The sequence below is a fragment of the Narcine bancroftii genome, chromosome 5, assembly GCF_036971445.1.
Source record: "Narcine bancroftii isolate sNarBan1 chromosome 5, sNarBan1.hap1, whole genome shotgun sequence".
Classification (NCBI taxonomy): domain Eukaryota; kingdom Metazoa; phylum Chordata; class Chondrichthyes; order Torpediniformes; family Narcinidae; genus Narcine; species Narcine bancroftii.
This window is the reverse complement of record NC_091473.1, coordinates 183,386,079-183,408,772: the sequence shown is the minus strand read 5'-3', so window position 1 is coordinate 183,408,772 and position 22,694 is coordinate 183,386,079. Positions and strand designations below refer to the sequence as shown.

Genomic DNA, 22,694 nt, shown 5'->3' with positions numbered 1-22,694 from the left:
GAGATTGTTTGCATCAGTCAGGACTGAGCCAAAGAATGGGAAGATAAGCATGTCCAAACAATCTGCCGTAATATTAAACTCCGGCAGCAGCTCTGTGCAGATAAAGAAAGGCATGGAGTAGAACCCGTTCCATATCGTATTCGTGCCATGATAAGGAATGGCGATGATCCTGATGTAATTAATGAATGGGACGGGAATATCTGGAATGACAATGGTAATAATGCAGATACTCCTCAGCATGTGTCTAACATACTACCATCTCCACCTGCTGTTCACGACTGCCCCATAAGGCAGCAGACTTCCCAAACAGACGGAAGGGGGGGATGATTCAATGGATAGATACCCCGATCTCCCAAGAGGACCCAGGGGAAAATACCCGAACCCCTGCTTATGCTCAATGGCCCACCCCCTCTATGGGATGGCCTCGGCCTCGTCCCGTCCACTGGGCAAAGGACCCTGTGGCCCAAAGTGGGAATAGGGGTCGGAAGCCGTCAATGATGCGTGACTTCTCTGTAAAAGAGCTGGCTGCCATTGGAGATCGAGTTAGGCAAAAGGCGGGAGAAACTCTGGCAGCCTGGCTCCTGCGTGTCTGGGAACTAGGAGGGGGTAATGTATATTTAACCCCTGAGGAATTGTTGGGATTAGGAACATTGACTACTGATATCCGGGTCACTGGTGAACTGTGAGGTAGAGGAAGAGAGGTGGATTACTTACTTGCCACTCTAGGGGATGCCCCAGAGTGTACCCATCACCAGTAGATTGGGATTTACATTTACAGAACAATTGGGGCACCCCAGAGGAGGGTATATCAGTAATTTGTCAACAAGCCCTGGCCTCTGCCTTGTATGCAGGGCGTTTGAGGCTGTGGGTACATGGGGGGGAGCCCTGATGAAGAGATATTCACGGCTGGAATGCATACCAGATTGGTTCGTTCCGCCCAACCCACTGTACAGGGACTGGTTCTGTCCGTAACTAGTCCGCAAATTGGGCACCCTGTGTCTGAGGCGGTGCATGCATTATCTGGGCTTCAAGAATTAGAGGTGGGAAGTAAAATCCACTCACGTACAACTCAGGTTAAATCAGACAAGCAGGATGAAAAGAGAGGGCTGCGGCTAATAACGGACCGACAAGAAAGGACCTTTTTCTAACCTTGTTAAAGTTAGGCGTAACCTAAAAGTGATATTGACGGGAAACCTACTGCAGTCTTTTATGCCCTTTATAAGAGGAAGGCAGGGGAACATCATCCCCAGCTGCTGAGTCCTCCTGGCCCAGCTGTGCCTTCTGCTCCCACTGCTGCTTCTATCGAGCCGGCTTCCCTTGCTCCAGTTATCCATGATGAGATACAACAAATGGTTAAAAAGGCTCTTATGGATAATAGTGGCATGTGGGCCTGGAAGCCCCTGAACCCTACTAAAGCATGAGGGTGTGGGCAGGGCCCCAGTGTCTACTCCATTGAGATACGGCGGATACACGGGGACCCACGGCCCTACATACCGTTAACAGTCCTTTGGGGTGGGGGTAATGACCGCCAATATTTGACCTTGGTCGATACCGGTGCGGAGCACTCGGTGATTCCGGGTAACCCCGACCTCTGGACTGGACCGACATTTTGAATAGAGGGGATGGGAGGAGCAATCACCCTGGCGAAGGAAATAAAAGTCCGCGCCACGGTGGGTGATGGCCCTTCCCCTATATGGTTACATGCCCTGGTGGCTGCTACTGACGAGTGTATCCTGGGTATTAATATGTTGGCCGGTACGTCCCTTAATACTAGCCAAGGGGGATTTGCATTTGGAATTTGGACTATTACAAAAAGACTAGTGGTGAATCGGGCTAAGTGGGATCCTGTAATGGTGCCTCCCCCCCAAAACAGTGTGCATTCCACAATATCGCCTCCCTGGGAGGCAGGAAGAGATTACTGCCACCATCGATGCTCTGCAAGAAGAAGGGGTAGTGAGGCCCACAACATCGCCCTTTAATATCCCTGTTTGGCCAGTCCAGAAGCCGAATGGCTCCTGGAGAATGACAGTTGACTAACGTTTTTTGAACAAACGTACCCAAGCACTGGCTTCGGCAGTTCCGGACATTGTTACCCTTAGTGAAAACATTGCTACTGGGAACTCAGGAACATGGTATGCTGTCATTGATCTCGCTAATGCCTTCTTCAGTATTCTTATAGACGAGGTCTCACAGGATCAGTTCGCCTTTACCTGCAAGGGGTGCCAGTATGCCTTCACCCGCCTCCCTCAGGGCTGTGTACACGCTCCCACTATTTGCCACAGCCTAATTGCCCGTGATTTGGAGACGGTGACAGTATCGCCTTCCCTCTCAATTCACCATTATATTTTTTTATTTTTTATTTTTTATTTTTCACACCATAAATCACATTAGCCATGATACACACTTTTTCCTTTTCACACATATACAGTGACATTTTCTCCCCCCCACCTCCCTCCTCCCAACCCATCCCCCCCCCCACTCCCCCCCTCCCATCCATTTAAGGTATACAATCTAGGATACATTAAACTAGTCAGACAATGTTGTCATTCAACAAAAATACACCAGAAATTCTGCTGAGTCCATTCTTTTCTTTCCTTCTCCTTCCATCAACTTAGGTAATGATTGTCCCTGGTAGGTTTTCGCTATTGTATTTAATGTAAGGCTCCCATATTTGTTCGAATATTTCAATATTATTTCTTAAACTATATGTTATTTTTTCTAATGGAATACATTTATTCATTTCTATATACCATTGTTGTATTTTCAAATTATCTTCCAATTTCCAGGTTGACATAATACATTTTTTTGCTACGGCTAGAGCTATCTTAACAAATCTTTTTTGTGCATCCTCCAAATCAATTCCAAATTCTTTGTTTTTTATGTTACTTAGGAGAAAGATCTCTGGATTCTTTGGTATATTGTTTTCTGTTATTTTATTTAATATCTGATTGAGATCTTCCCAAAATTTTTCTACTTTCTCACATGTCCAGATTGCATGAATTGTTGTTCCCATTTCTTTTTTACATCGAAAACATCTATCAGATACTGTTGGGTCCCATGTATTTAACTTTTGAGGTGTAATGTATAGTCTGTGTATCCAGTTATATTGTATCATACGTAGCCTCGTATTTATTGTATTTCTCATCGTTCCAGAACATAATTTCTCCCATGTTTCCTTTTTTATCTTTATATTTAAATCTTGTTCCCATTTTTGTTTAGTTTTACCATTTGTTTCCTCATTCTCCTTTTCTTGCAGTTTAATATACATATTTGTTATAAATCTTTTGATTATCATTGTATCTGTAATCACATATTCAAAGTTACTTGCCTCTGGCAAACTCAAACTGCTTCCTAATTTATCCTTCAAGTAGGATCTCAATTGGTAATATGCTAGCGCTGTATCTTGAGTTATATTGTACTTATCTTTCATTTGTTCAAAGGATAATAATCTATTTCCTGAAAAACAATTTTCTATTCTTTTAATCCCTTTTTTTCCCATTCTCTAAAGGAAAGGTTATCTATTGTAAAAGGGAGTAACTTGTTTTGCGTCAATATTAGTTTTGGTAATTGATAATTTGTTTTATTTCTTTCTACATGAATCTTCTTCCAAATATTGAGGAGATGATGTAATACTGGAGAACTTCTATGTTGTACCAATTTTTCATCCCATTTATATAATATGTGTTCAGGTATCTTTTACCCTATTTTCTTCTAATTCTAATCTCGTCCAGTCTGGTTTTTCCCTTGTTTGATAAAAATCTGATAGGTATCTTAATTGTACGGCTCTATAATAATTTTTAAAGTTTGGCATTTGTAAGCCTCCTTGTTTATACCATTCTGTTAATTTATCTAGTGCTATCCTCGGTTTCCCCCCTCTCCATAAAAATTTCCTTATTATTTTCTTCAACTCCTTGAAGAATTTTTCTGTCAGTTGTATTGGCAATGCCTGAAATAAGTATAATATCCTTGGAAAAATGTTCATTTTAATACAGTTTATCCTTCCTATTAGTGTTAGTAGCAAATTTTTCCAATGCTCTAAATCATCCTGTAATTTTTTCATTAGTGGATAATAATTGAGTTTATATAGTTGGCCGAGATTTTTGTTTATTTGTACACCTAGGTATCTTATTGCCTGCATTTGCCATCTAAATGGAGATTCCTTCTTAAATTTTGAGAAATCCGCATTATTCATAGGCATTGCTTCACTTTAATTTACGTTTATCTTGTAACCCGACACTTCTCCATATTCCTTCAATTTCTTATATAATTCTTTTATTGATAGTTCTGGTTCTGTTAAGTACACTATAACATCATCCGCAAATAGACTGATTTTATATTCCTTGTCTTTTATTTTTATTCTTTTTATACTATTATCTATTCTTATCAATTCTGCTAGTGGTTCTATAGCTAACGCAAACAATAAAGGTGATAGTGGGCATCCCTGCCGTGTTGACCTGCTTAAGTTAAATTGCTTTGATACATGTCCATTTACTGTCACTTTCGCTAACGGTCCCTTATATAATGCTTTAATCCAATTAATATACTTCTCCGGTAAACTGAATTTTTGCAATACTTTGAACAAATAATTCCATTCTACTCTGACAAAGGCCTTCTCTGCGTCTAAAGCAACTGCTAATGTAGGTGCTTTATTTCCTTCTACTGCATAAATTAAGTTAATAAATTTACAAATATTGTCTGTTGTGTGTCTTTTTTTGATAAATCCAGTTTGGTCTAAATTTACCATTTTCGGTACCTGTTCTGCTAATCTGTTTGCTAATAGTTTAGCTATTATCTTATAATCTGTGTTTAGCAAAGATATTGGTCTATATGACGCTGGTGTGAGTGGATCTTTCCCTCGTTTTAGTATCACTGTAATTATTGCTGTTTTACATGAATCTGGTAAGTTTTGTGTCTCATCAATCTGGTTGATTACATCCAGGAGGGGCGGTATTAATAAGTCTTTAAATGTTTTGTAGAATTCTATTGGGAGTCCATCCTCTCCTGGTGTCTTATTATTTGGTAATTTTTTTATTATTTCTTGTATTTCTACTGTTCCAAATGGTTCTGTTAATTTATTTTATTCCTCTATTTGTAGTTTTGGTAGTTCAATTTTAGTCAAAAATTCATCTATTTTCCCTTCTTTCCCTTCGTTTTCAGTTCGGTATAATTGTTCATAGAATTCTCTGAAGTTTTCCTTAATTTCTTTTGGATTATATGTAATTTGTTTGTCTTTTTTCCTTGTTGCCAATACCATTTTCTTAGTTTGCTCTGTCTTAAGCTGCCATGCTAAGATTTTGTGTGTTTTTTTCACCTAGTTCATAATATTTCTGTTTTGTCTTCATTATATTCTTCTCTACGTTATATGTTTGTAATGTTTCATATTTTATTTTTTTATCCGCCAATTCTCTTCTTTTAGTTGTATCTTCCTTCATTGCTAATTTTTTTTCTATGTTTACTATTTCCCTTTCCAACTGCTCTGTTTCCTGATTATAGTCCTTCTTCATCTTGGTTACATAACTTATTATTTGCCCTCTAATGAATGCTTTCATTGCATCCCATAGTATAAACTTATCTTCCACTGATTCCGTATTTACTTCAAAATACATTTTTAATTGTTTTTCAATAAATTCTCTAAAATCCTGTCTTTTAAGTAGCATGGGGTTTAATCTCCATCTATACATTCTTGGAGGGATGTCCTCTAGCTTTACTGTCAGTATTAAGGGTGAATGGTCCGATAGCATTCTCGCTTTATATTCTGTTTTTCTTACTCTATCCTGCATACTAGCTGATAACAAAAATAGGTCTATTCTTGAGTATGTTTTATGTCTAGTCGAGTAGTATGAGTATTCCTTTTCTTTTGGGTTTTGTTTCCTCCATATATCCACAAGTTTCATTTCTTGCATTGATTTAATTATAAATTTGGTTACTTTGTTCTTCCTGTTAATTTTTTTCCCCGTTTTATCCATATTTGGATCCAAATTCAGATTGAAATCCCCTCCTATTAGTATGTTCCCTTGCGTATTAGCTACCTTCAAAAAGATATCTTGCATAAACTTTTGATCTTCTTCGTTAGGTGAATATATATTAAGTAGATTCCAAAGCTCCGAATATATCTGACATTTTATCATAACATATCTCCCTGCTGGATCTATTATTTCCTCTTCTATTTTAAATGGCACATTTTTGCTAATTAATATAGCCACTCCTCTTGCTTTTGAATTATACGATGCTGCTGTTACATGTCCTACCCAATCTCTCTTTAATTTCTTGTGCTCCAATTCAGTTAAGTGTGTTTCTTGGACAAATGCTATATCTATTTTTTCCTTTTTTAGTAAATTTAGTAGTTTCTTCCTTTTAATTTGGTTATGTATTCCATTAATATTTAAAGTCATATAGTTCTGCGTAGCCATTTTATATTTTGTTTATCTTCTCTTTCCGTTTTTCCATCATTACCTTTCCTCCTTTTCCATTTCTGTTTTCTTATTTTCAACTCTTTACAAGACAACATTCCTACAACATCCAACATTTTCCTTATTCTCCTATTTCTATCTTCTTTATCCCCAATCTCCCCTTCCCCTCCTGTGTTGTCCTTTATCCCTTGTCGGACAACCACATCTCCCCTCTCCATTTGGATTTGCGAATCTACTCGCAAGCGTCAACTGATTTTGCAGTGACCGCTATTTTCCCCCACCCAGCCCCCCCCAGAAAAGATTTCACTTTTCATATGTCACAAAGGTCACTCTTTTAATTCCCTCCTTATTCTCTCTATTCCATTACCTTCCCTTATTAATTCTTGTCTATACTCTCTATGTTTTCCTCTAATTACAGATACTTTCACATATGCCCATTGTCTCTATTCACTCTTATACCTCTTTACCCGCATACATATCAATCGTGGTCATTTTTACTCTCATTACCCGTCTTCATCCCTCAGTCTATTTTTGTCTTTACCCACATACATATCAATCGTGATCATTTTTACTCTCATTACCCGTCTTCATCCCTCAATCTATTTTTGTAATTGTTCTGCAAATTTTCATGCTTCTTCTGGATCCGAGAATAGTCTGTTTTGTTGTCCTGGAATAAATATTTTCAATACCGCAGGATGCTTCAGTATAAATTTATACCCTTTCTTCCATAAAATCGCCTTTGCTGTATTGAACTCTTTTCTCTTCTTTAGGAGTTCAAAACTTATATCTGGATAAATGAAGATTTTTTGCCCTTTATACTCCAGTGGTTTGTTGCCCTCTCTTACTTTTTCCATTGTCTTCTCCAGAACCTTTTCTCTTGTAGTATATCTTAGGAATTTTACTACAATAGATCTTGGTTTTTGTTGTGGTTGTGGTTTAGAGGCCAATGCTCTATGTGCCCTTTCTATTTCCATTTCTTGCTGTAGTTCTGGACATCCTAGGGTCTTAGGGATCCACTCTTTTATAAACTCCCTCATATTCTTGCCTTCTTCATCTTCCTTAAGGCCCACTATCTTTATGTTATTTCTTCTGTTATAATTTTCCATTATATCTATTTTTTGAGCTAGTAGTTCTTGTGTCTCTAGTTTTTTTATTAGATTCCTCCAATTTCTTTTTTAAGTCTTCTACCTCCATTTCTGCTGCTACTGCCCGTTCTTCCATCTTGTCCATTTTTTTCCCCATTTCTGTTAAGGTCATATCTATTTTATTCACTTTCTCTTCTGTGTTGTTTATTCTTCTTCTTAAATCATTGAATTCCTGTGTTTGCCATTCTTTAAATGACTCCATGTATCCTCTAACAAGAGAAAGTATATCATTTACCTTGCCTTTCCCTTCATCTATTTCACTGTATTCTTCCTCTTCTTCTTCCTCTGGGTTGGCCATCTGTTGTTTCTTTGTTGCCCTTTCCTTCTCTTCTTTCTTGTTTTCATTGTTTTCTGTGGTCTCTTCTTGCTGCAGGTGTTCTGCAGCTGTCGTTGCCGGCTGTGGAGATCAACTCCCCAGCTGGTCCCCCCTCCCGTCGGTGTGTTTTTTTTCATGCGCATCGCGCATGCACGAGGAGTCGCGCATGCGCGGTTGCGCACTTTTACTCGGCTCTGCGAGCCATTGTTGTAGTTTTTTTTCTACCGACCTGAGGAAGCGGGCTTCTCTCTTCACAGCGGGCCTCTTCGGACAGGTAAGGGCTTCTCTTTTTTCCTCCGTTGTCTTCTCTTCCTCTCTTCTTACCGTTGATTTTGATTTTTCTTTTTTTGTCGCCATCTTCTTTCCACCTTTATACTCACTTTTCTTTAACTTTTATTTCTGTGCCTTTGTATTTTCTCTTGTTTTTCCCGACTTTTCTGGAGAGGGCTGGAGTTCACCGTCCGGCCACTACTCCATCACGTGACTCCTCCCCAATACCGCTGGATGATTTAGTATAAATTTATACCCTTTCATCCATAAAATCGCCTTTGCTGTATTGAACTCCTTTCTCTTCTTTAGGAGTTCAAAACTTATATCTGGATAAATGAAGATTTTTTGCCCTTTGTACTCCAGTGGCTTGTTGCCCTCTCTTACTTTTTCCATTGTCTTCTCCAGTACCTTTTCTCTTGTAGTATATCTTAGGAATTTTACTAAAATAGATCTTGCTTTTTGTTGTGGTTGTGGTTTAAAGGCCAATGCTCTATGTGCCCTTTCTATTTCCATTTCTTGCTGTAGTTCTGGACATCCTAGGATCCTAGGGATCCAATCTTTTATAAACTCTCTCATATTCTTGCCTTCTTCATCTTCCTTAAGGCCCACTATCTTTATGTTATTTCTTCTGTTATAATTTTCCATTATATCTATTTTCTGAGCTAACAGTTCTTGTGTCTCTTTAACTTTTTTATTAGATTCCTCTAATTTCTTTTTTAAGTCCTCTACCTCCATTTCTACTGCTGCTTCCCGCTCTTCCATCTTGTCCATTTTCTTTCCCATTTCTGTTAAGGTCATATCTATTTTATTCATTTTCTCTTCTGTGTTGTTTATTCTTCTTCTTAAATCATTAAATTCCTGTGTTTGCCATTCTTTAAATGACTCCATGTATTCTTTAATAAGAGAAAGTATATCCTTTACCTTGCCTTTCCCTTCTTCTTCTATTTCACTGTACTCTTCCTCTTCCTCCTCTTCTTCCTCTGGGTTGGCCATCTGTTGTTTCTTTGTTGCCCTTTTCTTCTCTTCTTTCTTGTTTTCATTGTCTTCTGTGTTCTCTTCTTGCTGCAGGTGTTCTGCAGCTGTCGTTGCCGGCTGTGGAGATCGACTCCCCAGCTGGTCACCCCTCCCGTCGGTGTGTTTTTTTTCATGCGCGGTTGCGCACTTTAACTCGGCTCAGCGAGCCATTTTTGTAGTCCACTTTCTACCGACCTGAGGGAGCGGGTTTCTCTCTCCACCGCGGGCCTCTTCGAACAGGTAAGGCCTTCTCCTTCTTCCTCCGTTGTCTTCTCTTCCTCTCTTCTTACCGTTGATTTCGATTTTTCTTTTTTTGTCGCCATCTTCTTTCCACCTTTATACTCACTTTTCTTTAACTTTTATTTCTGTGCCTTTGAGTTTTCCTTTGTTTTTTTTTACTTTTCTGGAGAGGGCTGGAGTTCACCGTCTGGCCACTACTCCATCACGTGACTCCCCTAATTCACCATTATATTGATGACGTGATGATCCAAGGGGCCATGGAAGAGATCGTACAGGAAGGTTTGGAGAGTGTCCAAGATACCCTGATGCAAAGAGGGTGGGCCATTAACCCCGCCAAGGTACAGTTATCTTCCTTGGAATTCAGTGGCATGCTGGAGAACAGATGATTCCCGATAAAGTTCGCAATAAGATCGCAGTCTTGGCCACTCCTAACAAAAAAGAGACCCAGCATTTCCTGGGGTGTTTGGAATACTGGCGACACCATATTCCACACTTGGCATTGCTTTTACGTCCTCTATATAAGGTTACCCGAAAGAAAACAGGCATTGTATGGGGTGACGATCAGGAAAGGGCGTTCCAGTCCGCCAAGCAGGCTATTCTTCAGGCCCTGCCCATTGCTCCCCACATCCCAGATACCCCCTACGAACTACAGGTCTCTGTTACTGATGATGTGGCATCCTGGAGCCTCTGGCAGAAACAAGAGGGCCACCGAGTCCCGCTGGGATTCTGGTCACGTACCATGCCTGAGGCTGCCACTCATTATTCTGCTTTTGAACAACAGTTACTAGCCTGTTACTGGGCCCTGCTGGAGACTGAAAGAATGACAGGCGATGCAGATGTTCAATTACGACCTGCACTTCCAATAATGAACTGGGTCCTGGCTAATGACGCTAATCTAAAGATCGGGCAGGGCTCAGCAGTCTTCTATTGTTGAATGGAAGTGGTACATTCAGAGTCGTGCAACCAGAGGGCCTGAAGGGGTGGGCCGCATACACGAACAGGTGGCTGATCTTCCATCTCGTCATGAGGACGTTGAACCCGCCTTGCCCCCTCCCCTACCCCCTTCACCAGTTCAGTGGGGTAAACCATATGATTCGCTCACTCCAGCAGAACAAGAGGATGTCTGGTTTACTGATGGTAGCAGCGGTGGATGCAAGGAAAGCAGAAGTGGAAGGCAGTAGCTTACCATCCCAGGTCAGGAACTCACTTATTGGAGGAAGGGGATAGTGGCTCCAGTCAGTATGCTGAGTTGAAGGCAGTCATTTTACCACTAGATCGCCATGATCACCCTCTTTGTTTGTTTACTGATTCCTGGGCTGTGGCTAATGGACTAGTTGTATGGATCCCTGATTGGCAAAAGAATGACTGGCTGATACATGACCGCCCAGTTTGGGGAAAACAGTTGTGGCAGCTGTTGTGGGATGCTTCCCATCATCGTGAGAAAACCATATATCACGTTGATGCCCATACCAATGCGACGATGAACATGGCACAATATAATGCAGTAGCAGATCAGCTTGCCACTATCAGCCGCGCTGATACCGTCCCCCTGGCTCGATGGGCACATGAACAGAGTGGCCATTTGGGGGAGAAGGGATCAGCTATGTGGGCCCGTACACATGCCTTACCCGTCCATCAGGACGATGTCCGCATGGTCGTGCGTACATCCCCAGCATGCCAGCTTGTGAAGTCCCGCACCGTTCCTCCTGGTCCACATGGCCAAATAAGATGGGGAGCTCGCTATGCCAGACTATATGGATAAACGTTACGTCCTAGTAATGGTTGACACCTTTGCAGGCCTGATTTTTGCTTTTCCCACCAAGACAGCTGACCAAGCTAGCACTATCCAAGGACTAAACCATTTAATTTCTTGTTATGATGTACCAGAGGAAATTCAGTCTGATGATGGCTCGCACTTCTCCCGGAAGGCAATCTGTGATTGGCCAACTGACAACAGTATTTTATGGGTCCACCATATTCCTTATTACCCTCAGGCTGCCGGGTTAGTTGAACAAATGAATGGCTTACTGAAGGAACAAATTTGTTTGTTAACACCTCTGGGGACCCTGAAGGGGTGGGTGCCATGTGCTGCAGCAGGCAGTCGACAATTTGAATCATTGCTTTCTAAAGGGAGGCACACCTTTCCACCGACTTCTTCACGCTTCTGAACCACAGCCTATTCCAGAGGAAAAACAGTCATTGCCCCCCATTCCCAAGCCAGAAAATGCCAGACAAAAGGTATGGGTGGCACCACCAGGTAGTGGCCCTCCTGTAAAAGTGGAAATAGTGACACCTGCCCAGGGTAACACTCGGTGGGTAGCTATTGAGGGACAGGATGGTTTAGTTTGTTTAAATACTGAATGGTTACGGCATCATGAGGGACATATGTCAGGCTTCTCTGTTCCTGGTCCTCCATCTTGTGCTCCTGCTGATCTGGCTTAACCGCTGCTTTGATGCCAGCAATTGGATTTACAATGTCGAGGACGTTCCGAGGGAGTTGCCCATGGGGGACACGGCCCGATGTATCCACTAATATATCTGATATTGTTAAACATGTTTCAAAATCTGTTCGTGAGCTTCAGTTTCTGGGTATTGTAGCCCACAAGGATAGTTTGAATCCTTTTTCATGGTTAACTGGTACATTTGGGGGATTGGGCCACAATATTCTCCGTCGGTTGCTCGCATTATTGTTTATTTTTGTGCTTATTATAGTTTATTTTTTACGCTCTTTTTGTACTCAAATGCTTGTTAGGTCTCGTAAGTGACAGGCTGCGACCAAGGGGTGGAATGTAATGGAAGATTTAGACCAGCTTATGCAAGAAAGGATGCAGTTGAATCAGAAGACATGATCTAATTTACACCTTGAGGCCCAGGGATGCATATGAATCAGTAGACATTATCCAACCACCATGAGGCCCAGATGCAGTTGTCTTTTGTTGATCGCAGACTGTCAGGAGACCTTGAAGATAATTAAATCATTTGTTCAAAGATAGTTACAGGAAAGTGGAGTCCGGGGAAGTATATTGGCCTGGATTGAAAATTGGTTGTCTGACAGGAGGCAGAGAGTCGGGATAAGTGGGAGTTTTTCAGGTTGGCAGAGAGTGGTAAGTGGGGTGCCGCAGGGGTCAGTGTTAGGCCCACAACTGTTCATCATTTACATTGATGACTTGGAGGAGGGGACAAAATGTGGTGTAGCCAAGTTTGCGGATGACACCAAATTGAGTGGAAGAGCAAATTGTAATGAGGATGTGGAGAATCTGCAGAGGGATATAGTTAAGCTGGATGAGTGGGCAAAGGTCTGGCAGATGGAGTATAATGTTAGTAAGCGTGAGGTTATCCACTTTGGCAAGAAAAATAAAAGGGCTGAATATTATTTAAAGGGTGAAAAACTACAGCATGCTGTTGTGCAGAGGGACTTGGGAGTGCTTGTGCATGAATCGCAAAAAGTTAGGTTGCAGGTGCAGCAGGTTATTAAGAAGGCAAATGGAATGTTGCCCTTCATCGCTAGAGGAATTGAATTCAGGAATAGGGAGGTCATGTTGCAACCGTATAAGGTACTGGTGAGACCGCACCTGGAGTACTGTGTCCAGTTCTGGTCTCCATATTTGAGGAAGGATATACTGGCTTTGGAGACGGTCCAGAGGAGGTTTACTAGGTTGATCCCTGGGATGAAGGGGTTGACTTATGATGAAAGATTAAATCATCTAGGATTGTATTCACTCGAGTTCAGAAGAATGAGAGGAGATCTTATAGAAACATATAGGATTATGAAGGGTATGGATAGGATAGATGTAGGAAGGCTTTTTGAGCTGCCCGGGGAATCTAAAACGAGAGGACACAGTCTCAAGATTCGGGGGAGTAGATTTAGGACAGAGATGAGGAAAAAGTTTTTCCCAGAGAGTAGTGAATGTTTGGAATTCTCTAACCAGGGAAATGGTTGAGGCTGCCTCATTAAACATATTTAAAATTCGGTTAGATAAATTTTTACATGATAGAGGAATTAGGGGATATGGGGAGAAGGCAGGTTGATGGAGTTACGTCATAAATTAGATCAGCCATGATCGTATTGAATGGCGGAGCAGACTCGATGGGCCATATTTGGCCTACTCCTGTTCCTACTTCCTATGTTCCTATAAGATCTGAAGTAAACAACTTTTGGGTAATATAAGCCATGGTCCCCACTGCTGAAGTTTGAGACTCTCCAAGAGGTGGCAACATCTCTCAGCAAGAAGAAGAACTTCAAGATTCCAACCAATGTCCGGTCCAGGGAGGTGGAGAAGCTGCTACCGGCGCCCAGACAACCTACTACAAGTGTGCATTCGTTGCCTCGCTTCGGCAGTTGGGACCAGTCCAGGCGTTGATAAGTATAATTGGGAAGGGCTTGCATATTGTAGTGTGAATTCACCTTTAGATTTAGTAATAAAGCCTTGTATAAACTGAACTGCTCTTGGTGTGTGTGTCTATTTTCTTTCAGTAGCTCAAACACTGTGACCAATCTAAAATGATAAAAATGAGAGGTATAAGTTTACCCAAGACAGATGCCAAGGGCTCAGAAGGGTTCTGGATCATGTCGGAGGTTTGGATTGGAGCTCAGGCAGCTGATGGATGGAACGGAAGTCTGTGAGGCTGCAGAGGCCGCGGGATGCGAATCCACAGATGCTTGGTGTCTCTGAAGGGACTCTCTTTCACTTCTCTTTCTTTTCAAGAGAGAACAGAGGGAGTAGAGCAAGACAGAAAGGCGGGGGATAGAGATGGAGAGAAGGGGAGAGAGCAGGTGAGGAAGGAGAGGGGGAGAGACAGGAAGGGGAGATGGATGGGAGAGGGGTGAGGGAAAAGGAAGGACATGTGGAGGGGGAGGAGGGGAGTGTCGAGGTCAAAGGGGAGAGAAAGGCATGGGTAGGGAGAGGTAAGGGGAGGAGAGAGCAAAGGGGCGATAGGGAGGTGGAAGTGAAGGAGAGGAAGGAAGGGTAGATGAGGAGAGAGACAGGACAGAGGGAGATGGGGAGATAGGAATGGGAGGTGAGGAAGAGGAGGGGAAAGATTAGGAGAGAAAGGGAGAGGGGACAGACGAAGATGGGAGATAAAGTGAGGAATGAGGGGTGGAGGGGAGATGGGGAGTGAGGGGAACAATGGGTGTGAAAGGGAGGGGAAATAGAGAGGGAGGGTGTCGGACTCTGATCTGGGAGTGGGAGTTGAACAAAGAAACAGGAACAGGAGTCAGCCACTTGGCCCATGAGCCCTGCTCCACCGTTCATGAAATCGCGGTTGATCTAATGATAGACTCCTCTCCACTGACCTGCCTTTCCCCCACACCCTCAATTCCCCCACTCTGTAAAAACCTACCCAACCTTGCCTGAAATCTATTTACTGAGGTCACCGCCACTGCTTCAATGGGCAGCGAATTCCACCGATTCCCCACCCTTTTGGAAAAGCATTTCCTCCTCATCTCTGTCCAAAATCTACTCCCCTGGATCTTGAGTTCCCTCGTCCTGATCTCCCCCACCAATGGGAACAACTTACTGAACTCCAGCTCCTCCCACCCTCTCAGCCCTTCCTCCTCACCATCCCATCCCTCCTCACCCTATCCTCAACACCTCCCTCCTCACCATCCTCTCCCTCCAGAATTTTATGTTTTTTATAATTCTAAAATTCTAGCAAGTATAGTCCCAGATGACTCGATTTTTCCATATGGGTTAGCTTCCCCCCTCCCCCATCTCTGGAATCAGCCTGGCGAACTCCTCTGTGCCCCCTCCAAGGCCTTCCTCAGGTAAGGATTTGGGGGGCAGGGACCTCCCTAGAATGCGAGGGTCTTCATGGAGGGGAGTGAGAGTGGAGGGTAGGTGGACAGGTCCTGGGCCCGAGGCCAGCTTTTTGGGCTGGGCCGATGCAGCCGTTATTGCCCAACAGCATCAGCTGAGCTGTCACAGGATCAGCTTGGCCTTGGACACGGAGGATCAGCTGCTGGATTCCCAGCCTCACTCAGAGCTCCTCAAGGACTTGGCCCGGGTCTTTGGAAGAGATGACCTGGGGCCAGAACAAAGCAGGCGAACCCATTCATCCCTGTCGTGAGAATGCACCATGGGAGGGGGCCGTGGGGAGGACGAGGAGGCAGGAGCAGGGAGTGGGAGGTGAGAAAGGAGAAAGGGGCTGTGAGGAAGGATTGGGAAGGGGGAGGAGGTGGTGAGGGAGAGAGCAGTGAGGAAGGAAGGGATAGCAAGGAGGGGGTGAGGAGGGAGGGGCGGTGAGAATGGAGGGGATGGGGAGAGTGAGGGAGGGGATGGGAGGAGGGAGGTGTTGAGGGAGGGGAGGGTGAGATGAGGAGGGAGGGCTGTGAGGGGGAGGTGGAGGTTGGGGTGGTGAGGAGGGAGGGGGAGTGGAGAGATTGGGGAGGTGAGGAGGGAGGGGCAGTGACAAGCGAGGAATCCGATGGCGGAGGGGAAGAAGTCATCCTTGTGCCACTGGGCACTCGTCTTCAGGCTCTTGGACCTCCTTCCCGCTGGTAGCAGTGAAGAGGGCACGGCCTGGGGCCGGGGGTGGTGCGGTGGGTCGTTGAAGAGCCGTGAGAACAGAGCGTGCTCTGGGTGTGGTTCACCCTCGATGACCACGGCTGCTCTCCGACAGCAGTGTTCCCCGTAGATGGTTCTCGATGGTGAGGGAGGGTTTTGCCCATGATGCCCTGGGCTGTATCCCTCCTGCTGGCAGGGCTTTCCGCTCAGGTGTACTGGTGTGTGCCCCCCCCCCCCACCCCCCCAATATCAGACCATGATGTTGCTGGTCAGTGCACTTTTCACCGCACCGCTAGAAAATTTTTGATGTCCTACCGAACCTCCACAAACTCCTGAGGGGACAGAGGTGCTGACGATGTTGGAAAATGTATGAAGAAGCAGATGGGCAGAATATTACTGAGAATTCATAATTCAGTGGTACAAGGGACTTGGGAGTCCTGGTGCAGGATACCCTGAAGGTGACACTCCGGGTTTGATCGGTGGGGAAGAAGGTTGATGTTCATTTCTAGAGGACCTTACAAGAGAAGGGATGTGGTCATGTGGAGACTGGGTACAGGTTTGGGCACCGTGTTTGAGAAAGGACAGGCTGGCATTGGAGAGGGTTCAGAGAAGATTTACTTGAATAGATTAGTATAATCTATAATCAATGGTTGGCTCTTGGGGTTACAGAGGATGAGGGAACTCATTGAGGCGTTTCGAACGCTGAGAGGCCTGGACAGAGTCAATGAGCCCAGGACATTTCCCCATAGTCGGGGAGTCTAGGACAAGAGGGCACATCTTAGAGCTGCAAAACATTACAGAAGGGATCCAGTCTGTGCCAAACTATTATTCTGCCTCGTCCCATTGTCCTGCACCCAGTCTGTAGCCTTGCGTGACTCTCCCATCCAGGTACCTGTGGAAATTCACCTGTTAAAATCAAGTCTGCATTCACCACTTCAGCTCGTTCCACACTCTCACCGATCTCTGAGTTAAGAAGTTCCCCCTAAACTTCTCCCCTTTCACCCTGAACCCATGTCCTCTGGTTTGTATCTCACCCACCCTCAGTGGAAAAAAGGCACTCTACATTTACTCTTTCGATCCCCCATGTATGTTTGAATGCCTCTGACCCATCTCCCCAGATTCTTCAACGCTCCGGAGAGGGGCCAATGCACAGAGCAGGCAAAGGCCATAGAGGGTTGTGAACCCGGCCTGCGCCATCCCAGGCACCAGACTTCACTACGTCGAGGACGTCGGCACAAGGCGGTGTCTTAAGGAAGCAGTCTCTATCCTCATGGACTCCCAAACCGCCCCCCCCCCCCCACCAGGCCACACCCTCTTCACTCTGCTACCATCGGGAAGGAGGTCCAGGAGCCTGAAGACGAGAACCCAGCGGCACAAGGACGGCTTCTTCCCCTCCGCCATCAGATTCCTGAATAGACAACGAACCCCAGACACGGCCTCGTTTCGCCTTCCTTGATCTTTAAAATTTATTTTAAATTTCGTGATCACAGAAGTAACCGAAATCTAGAGACACTGTGGTCAAAGTAAAAACACACACAATGCTGGAGAAACTCAGCTGGTCAGTGTCCATAGCTTGATGAAGGACTCAAGACCTAAACGTTAATGTATCTTAGATTCTGTACTTTAAATGAATGGGAGGGGAGGTAGGGAGGGTGGGATGGGAAGAGGGGGGGGGGGGGGAGAAAACAACACTATATATTTGAAAAGAAAAAATGTATGTATCTTGATCAATGTGGTTTATAGTGTGAAAAATAAAAATAAAAAAAAAAAGCCCTAAACGTCGGTTTCCTATCCGTACCTATGCTACATGAAGGATGCAGTTTGACCTGCCGAGATTCTCCAGCACTGTGCGTCTTTACAGCATGGCACCAGGACCTTTTGGCCTGCCAGTCAATCTGCACCCCACCAAACAACAACCCTCGGTACATTTTGAAGGGTGGGGGGAAACCGGAGGCAGATGCGGGGAGAGCAGACAGCTCGGGACTCGAAGCCCGGACGCTGGCCCCCGGAAGGTGTCGCGCTGACCACTATGCCAAACTTGCCGGCCAATTTTTCTGGTACAATTCACTTTGAAATGAGGTTCATGAAAATGTTTGCACTGTGAAAATTTTGAACTTTGTTGTGCGTTTTCAAGCCAATGTATTCCGATTCACTGATCCCGTCATGTCCCTGGGTTGGGCCCAGGCAAGGTCTTCCGAGAGAGTGATCCTCCACAAAGGAATTTAAATTTCCTCAACCTCTCCACACCATCCCCCACCCCCCGCCCACGCAACCCCCCCCCCGCCCCCGCCAAAATGATTCTCCGGGATGCACAACTCTGGCCCTGTTCCGGTGCGGAGCAACCTCAAGGGGCGATGGATGGAGGCTGGGAACTGAGCAGCAGAGCCTGAACCTGTCCAAGGCCAGTCCGGTCTCGTGGCTGCCCGGGACTGCGATAATGGGCAGAGCCGGGGGATATAAATCGGCCCCAGTGCTGACGGGTCTGCACTCTTGAGACAGGGCACATCATGAAGACACTTATGCTCCTCGCCTTCCTGGGGATTGCCGGTGAGGTCACAGCTCTCTCTCTCTCTCTCTCTCTCTCTCTCTCTCTCTCTCTCCATCCCTGAACCAAGCCAATTGTTCCCTTCCCTCTCCTGCACCTGTTCCAACTCTTTCATCCCTCTCTCCCACCTTTTCCTTTTCCCTGTCTTTCCACACTTTCTCCCTTCCTCTCTCACTCCCCTTTTCCGCCTCCTCTCTCCACTCTTTTATCCCCTCTCACCCTCCTCTCCCACCTGACCCCCTGTTCTCCCCCGGTCTAACTCTGTGCTCTTACCCACAGTTGCGGCTCCCACCAACAATGACAATAAGATCATGGGGGGGCTAGGATTGTGCCCAGCACTCTACACCTGGATAGTTTCCCTCAACATGGGCTACCATATGTGAAGGGCTCCCTCATCGATCCAGACTGGGTGGTCTCCGCCGCTCACTGCTACCAAAGGCAAGTACTTTGGGAATAGGAGGGCCAGAGAGCTGCCCCTCTGCATCTCTGTAACCCCCTCCGGACCCCTACATCCCACCTTGTCTCTGTAACCCCCTCTGGTCTCCTACACTTCTCCCTGTGTCTGTAACCCACTCCGGTTCCCAACACCCCTCCCTGTCTCTGTAACCCCCCCTCTGGGGGAGAGAGGATTGGAGGCTGGAGTGGGGTTGCTGGGGTTTGTGGCGAGGGAGAAATGATCAGGGAGGGGGACTTATTGGGAAAGGCGGAGAAGGTTACAGAGACAGGGAGGGGTGTAGGGGACCGGAGGGGGTTACAGAGCTTAGCACATTCTAGCACAGTACAGGCCTTTCAGTCCATGATGTTGTGCCATGGCCTCATCCTATCCCTGCAATACAGGCTGCTGAATGGCAGACAAGCCATTCTCCATAGTAGATGGGAGAGAGGCAGAGTGGCCTCGTGACAGTAGAGAAGGGTAGATCGGCCTCCTGTCCCTGTGTCGCAGGTTAGAGAGGGGCAGAATTGCCTCCTGTCCCAGATCAGCAGATAACAGGGGGCAGAATGGACTCCAGATCCTGAGCAGCAGGTTGGGGAGGGACAGAATAGCCCCTCAATCACCTGTGAGTCCGGTATGAGGGGTGGGGTGATATGTGTGGGTGAATGAGCATGCTCTCTGATCTGTAACCTGTCTTTGATCCAGCGGTCAGTGGTGACCAGCTCCAGTGTTGAGTGAGCAGGTGTGCCAGGATTCCTATCCGGGAATGATAACACCCAGTATGATGTGTGTGAGCTACATCGAAGGAGGCAAAGACTCAGGTACTTTACTCCCACCCCCTACACCGACCCAGAGGTAAATAGCTCCCACAATACCCACTCCACCTTAGGTTTGTAACCTCTTCCAATTCCCTACACTGCTCCCTGCCTCTGTAATCCCTTCCCTTCTCTCCCCTACACCCCTCCCTGTCTCTGTAACCTCCTCCAGTCCCCTAAACCCCTCCCTGTCTCTGTAATGCCCTCCGCTCCCCTACATCTCTCCTTGTCTCTGTAACCCCCCTCCGCTCCCCTACACCCCTCCCCGTCTCTTTAACCCCCTCCAGTCCCCTGCACCCCTCCCCATCTCTATAACCCTCACCGGTCTCCTACATCTCTTCCCGATTCTGTAACCCCCTCCAATCCCCAACTGACCTCCCCGTCTCTGTAATCCCCTCCACTCCTCCGATCTCCTCCCTCCTCCAATCCCGGCATTTGGATGGTTCCCCGATTCCCATGGCTCCGCATCACCCGCCTCCATCACCTCCGGACAAATCCAGATCGGGACATTCCACTCATCTGAACAGTTACAATGTCTGAGATCAAACAGCCTTCATGACCTGTCAGTTTCCGTTGGAACTCCATCTTCTTGACAGATCCCGTGTCCCAAATTTTCCACCCTGCAGGGTGAATCCGGTGGACTGGTCGTGTGCAACGGAGCGCTCCAAGGTATCATCTCCTGGGGCTATGGGTATACCGAGAGAGATTATCCTGGTGTCTACACCGAGGCCTGCCGGTACACACAATGGATCAATAGTGTCATCGCGAGCAACTGAAATCCCTCTCCCTGCGGCGAGTTCCGAGCAGCAGATCGCCTGCTCCAAAAACCTGTACATCATAAAATTTAACAATAAAATCAATACACCAAATCCTTTCCAAGCTCTTATGGTCACTGCCTGGGTCACAGGGTAGAATTGGGGATCTTTTATGGTCCGGAGGGGGTTACAGTGACAGGGAGGGTTGTAGGGGACCAGAGGGGGTTACAGAGACGGGGTGGCATAAGAGACTGGAAGGGCTTACAGAGATGGGGAGGTGTGTAGGGGAGAGAATGAGGGGCTGATTACAGACACAAGGATGGGGTAAGGTATAAAGGGATTGGGTGAGTGTAGGAGACTGGAGAGGGGGTTACAGAGACAGTGGGTAGTGGACTAGAGAGGGTACATGGCTAGAGAAGGGTGTTGGGGATAGGAGGGTGGTTATGGAGATGGGGCGAGTTGTGGGTAATCTTAGGGCATTCCAGAAACAGGGAAGAAGAGGAAGACACTTGGCTCAGATTTGCACAACCAACACCTCTTGTGTTCTACACCTCTCTTAGGTCACCCTCTGTCCTCCGTCATTCCAAGGAGAGACAACCATGTTCTCTCAGCCTGTCCTCATGAGGCACGATCTCCAATCCAGGTAGGGTCCTTGTGAATCTCCTCTGCCCCCCTCTCCTTAACACCTGTAATGAGATGACCAGAACTGAATGCCATATTCCAAGTGGAGTTGAACCAAAGGTCTTGTCCGGCTGTGACATCATCTCATGAAACTTGAACTCAATCCCATGTTTAATGAAGCCAGCAACGCTGTGTCCGGTGGATGTCTCCACTCACCTGCATGGCTCCAAGTCCTCCCATTAATGCCACGTTCTGACTTGCAACCTGACCAACTGAAATGGACCACCTCGCAATTTCCTGGGTTGAACTCCATCTTCTACTTCTCAGCCCAGCTCTGCGTCTTGTCAATGTCCCTCTGTCACCCTCCTAACAAGCCTCCAGGGAATCAACCCCACCCACCCTCATGCTGACCGCAAACTGACTAACCCACTTTGGTAGAAGAAGCAGACGGGCAGAATATTACTGAGAATTCTTAATTCCATGGTACAAGGGACTTGGGAGTCCTGGAGCAGGATACCCAGAAGGTGACCCTCTGGTTTGGGTCGGTGGGAAATGCAGTGTTGGCATTCATTTCTAGAGGAGCTTACAAGCAGGGAGACTCTACAGTGAACTGGTGAGGCCTCACGTGGTGACTGGGTACAGGTTTGGGCGTCATGTTTGAGGAAGGATGGGCTGGCATTGGAGAGGGTTCAGAGAAGATTTACTCGAACGGGTTAGTATATGAGGAACAATAGTTGGCTCTTGGGGTTACAGAGGATGAGGGAACTCATTGAGGCGTTTCGAATGCCGAGAGGCCTGGACAGAGTCAATGAGCCCAGGACATTTCCCCATTGTCTGGGAGTCCAGGACAAGTGGGCACAACTTAGAACTGTGGAACATTACAGCAAGGAAACAATCTGTGCTAAACTATATTCCTGCCTTGTCCCATTGTCCAATCTGTAGCCTTCCATGACTCTCCCATCCAGGTACCTGTGGAAATTCACCTGTTAAAATCAAGTCTGCATTCACCACTTCAGCTGTTCCACACTCTCACTGATCTCTGTGTGAAGAAATTCCCCTGAAACTTCTCCCCTTTCACCCTGAACCCATGTCCTCTGGTTTGTATCTCACCCACCCTCAGTGGAAAAAAGGCAATTTACATTTATTCTTTCGATCCCCCAAGTATTTTTGAATGCCTTTGTCCCATCTCCCCTCAAATCTTCTACGCTCCAGAGAGGGGCCAATGTACAGAGCAGGCAAAGGCCACAGAGGGTTGTGAACCCGGCCTGCGCCATCCCAGGCACCAGATTTCACTACGTCGAGGACATCGGCACAAGGCAGTGTCTTAAGGAAGCAGTCTCTATCCTCATGGACTCCCAAACCCCCCCACCAGGCCACACCCTCTTCACTCTGCTACCATAGGGAAGGAAGTCCAGGAGCCTGAAGATGAGGACCCAGCGGCACAAGGACGGCTTCTTTCCCTCCCCCATCAGATTCCTGAATAGACAACGAACCCCAGGCACGGCCTTGTTTTGCCTTCCTTGATCTTTAAAATTTATTTTAAATTTCGTGATCATAGAAGTAACGGAAATCTGGAGACACTGTGGTTGAAGTAAAAACACACACAATGCTGGAGAAACTCAGC

General features: G+C 45.9%; 1 long non-coding RNA gene across 1 annotated transcript; it reads left to right on the top strand.

Moving 5' to 3' along the window:
* Positions 1-14,965: 14,965 nt before the first annotated feature.
* Positions 14,966-20,563, top strand: LOC138764315 (uncharacterized). The gene is made up of 3 exons (XR_011358100.1): positions 14,966-15,162; positions 19,585-19,700; positions 20,321-20,563. It is a non-coding gene; the product is annotated as an uncharacterized lncRNA (long non-coding RNA).
* Positions 20,564-22,694: the final 2,131 nt, after the last annotated feature.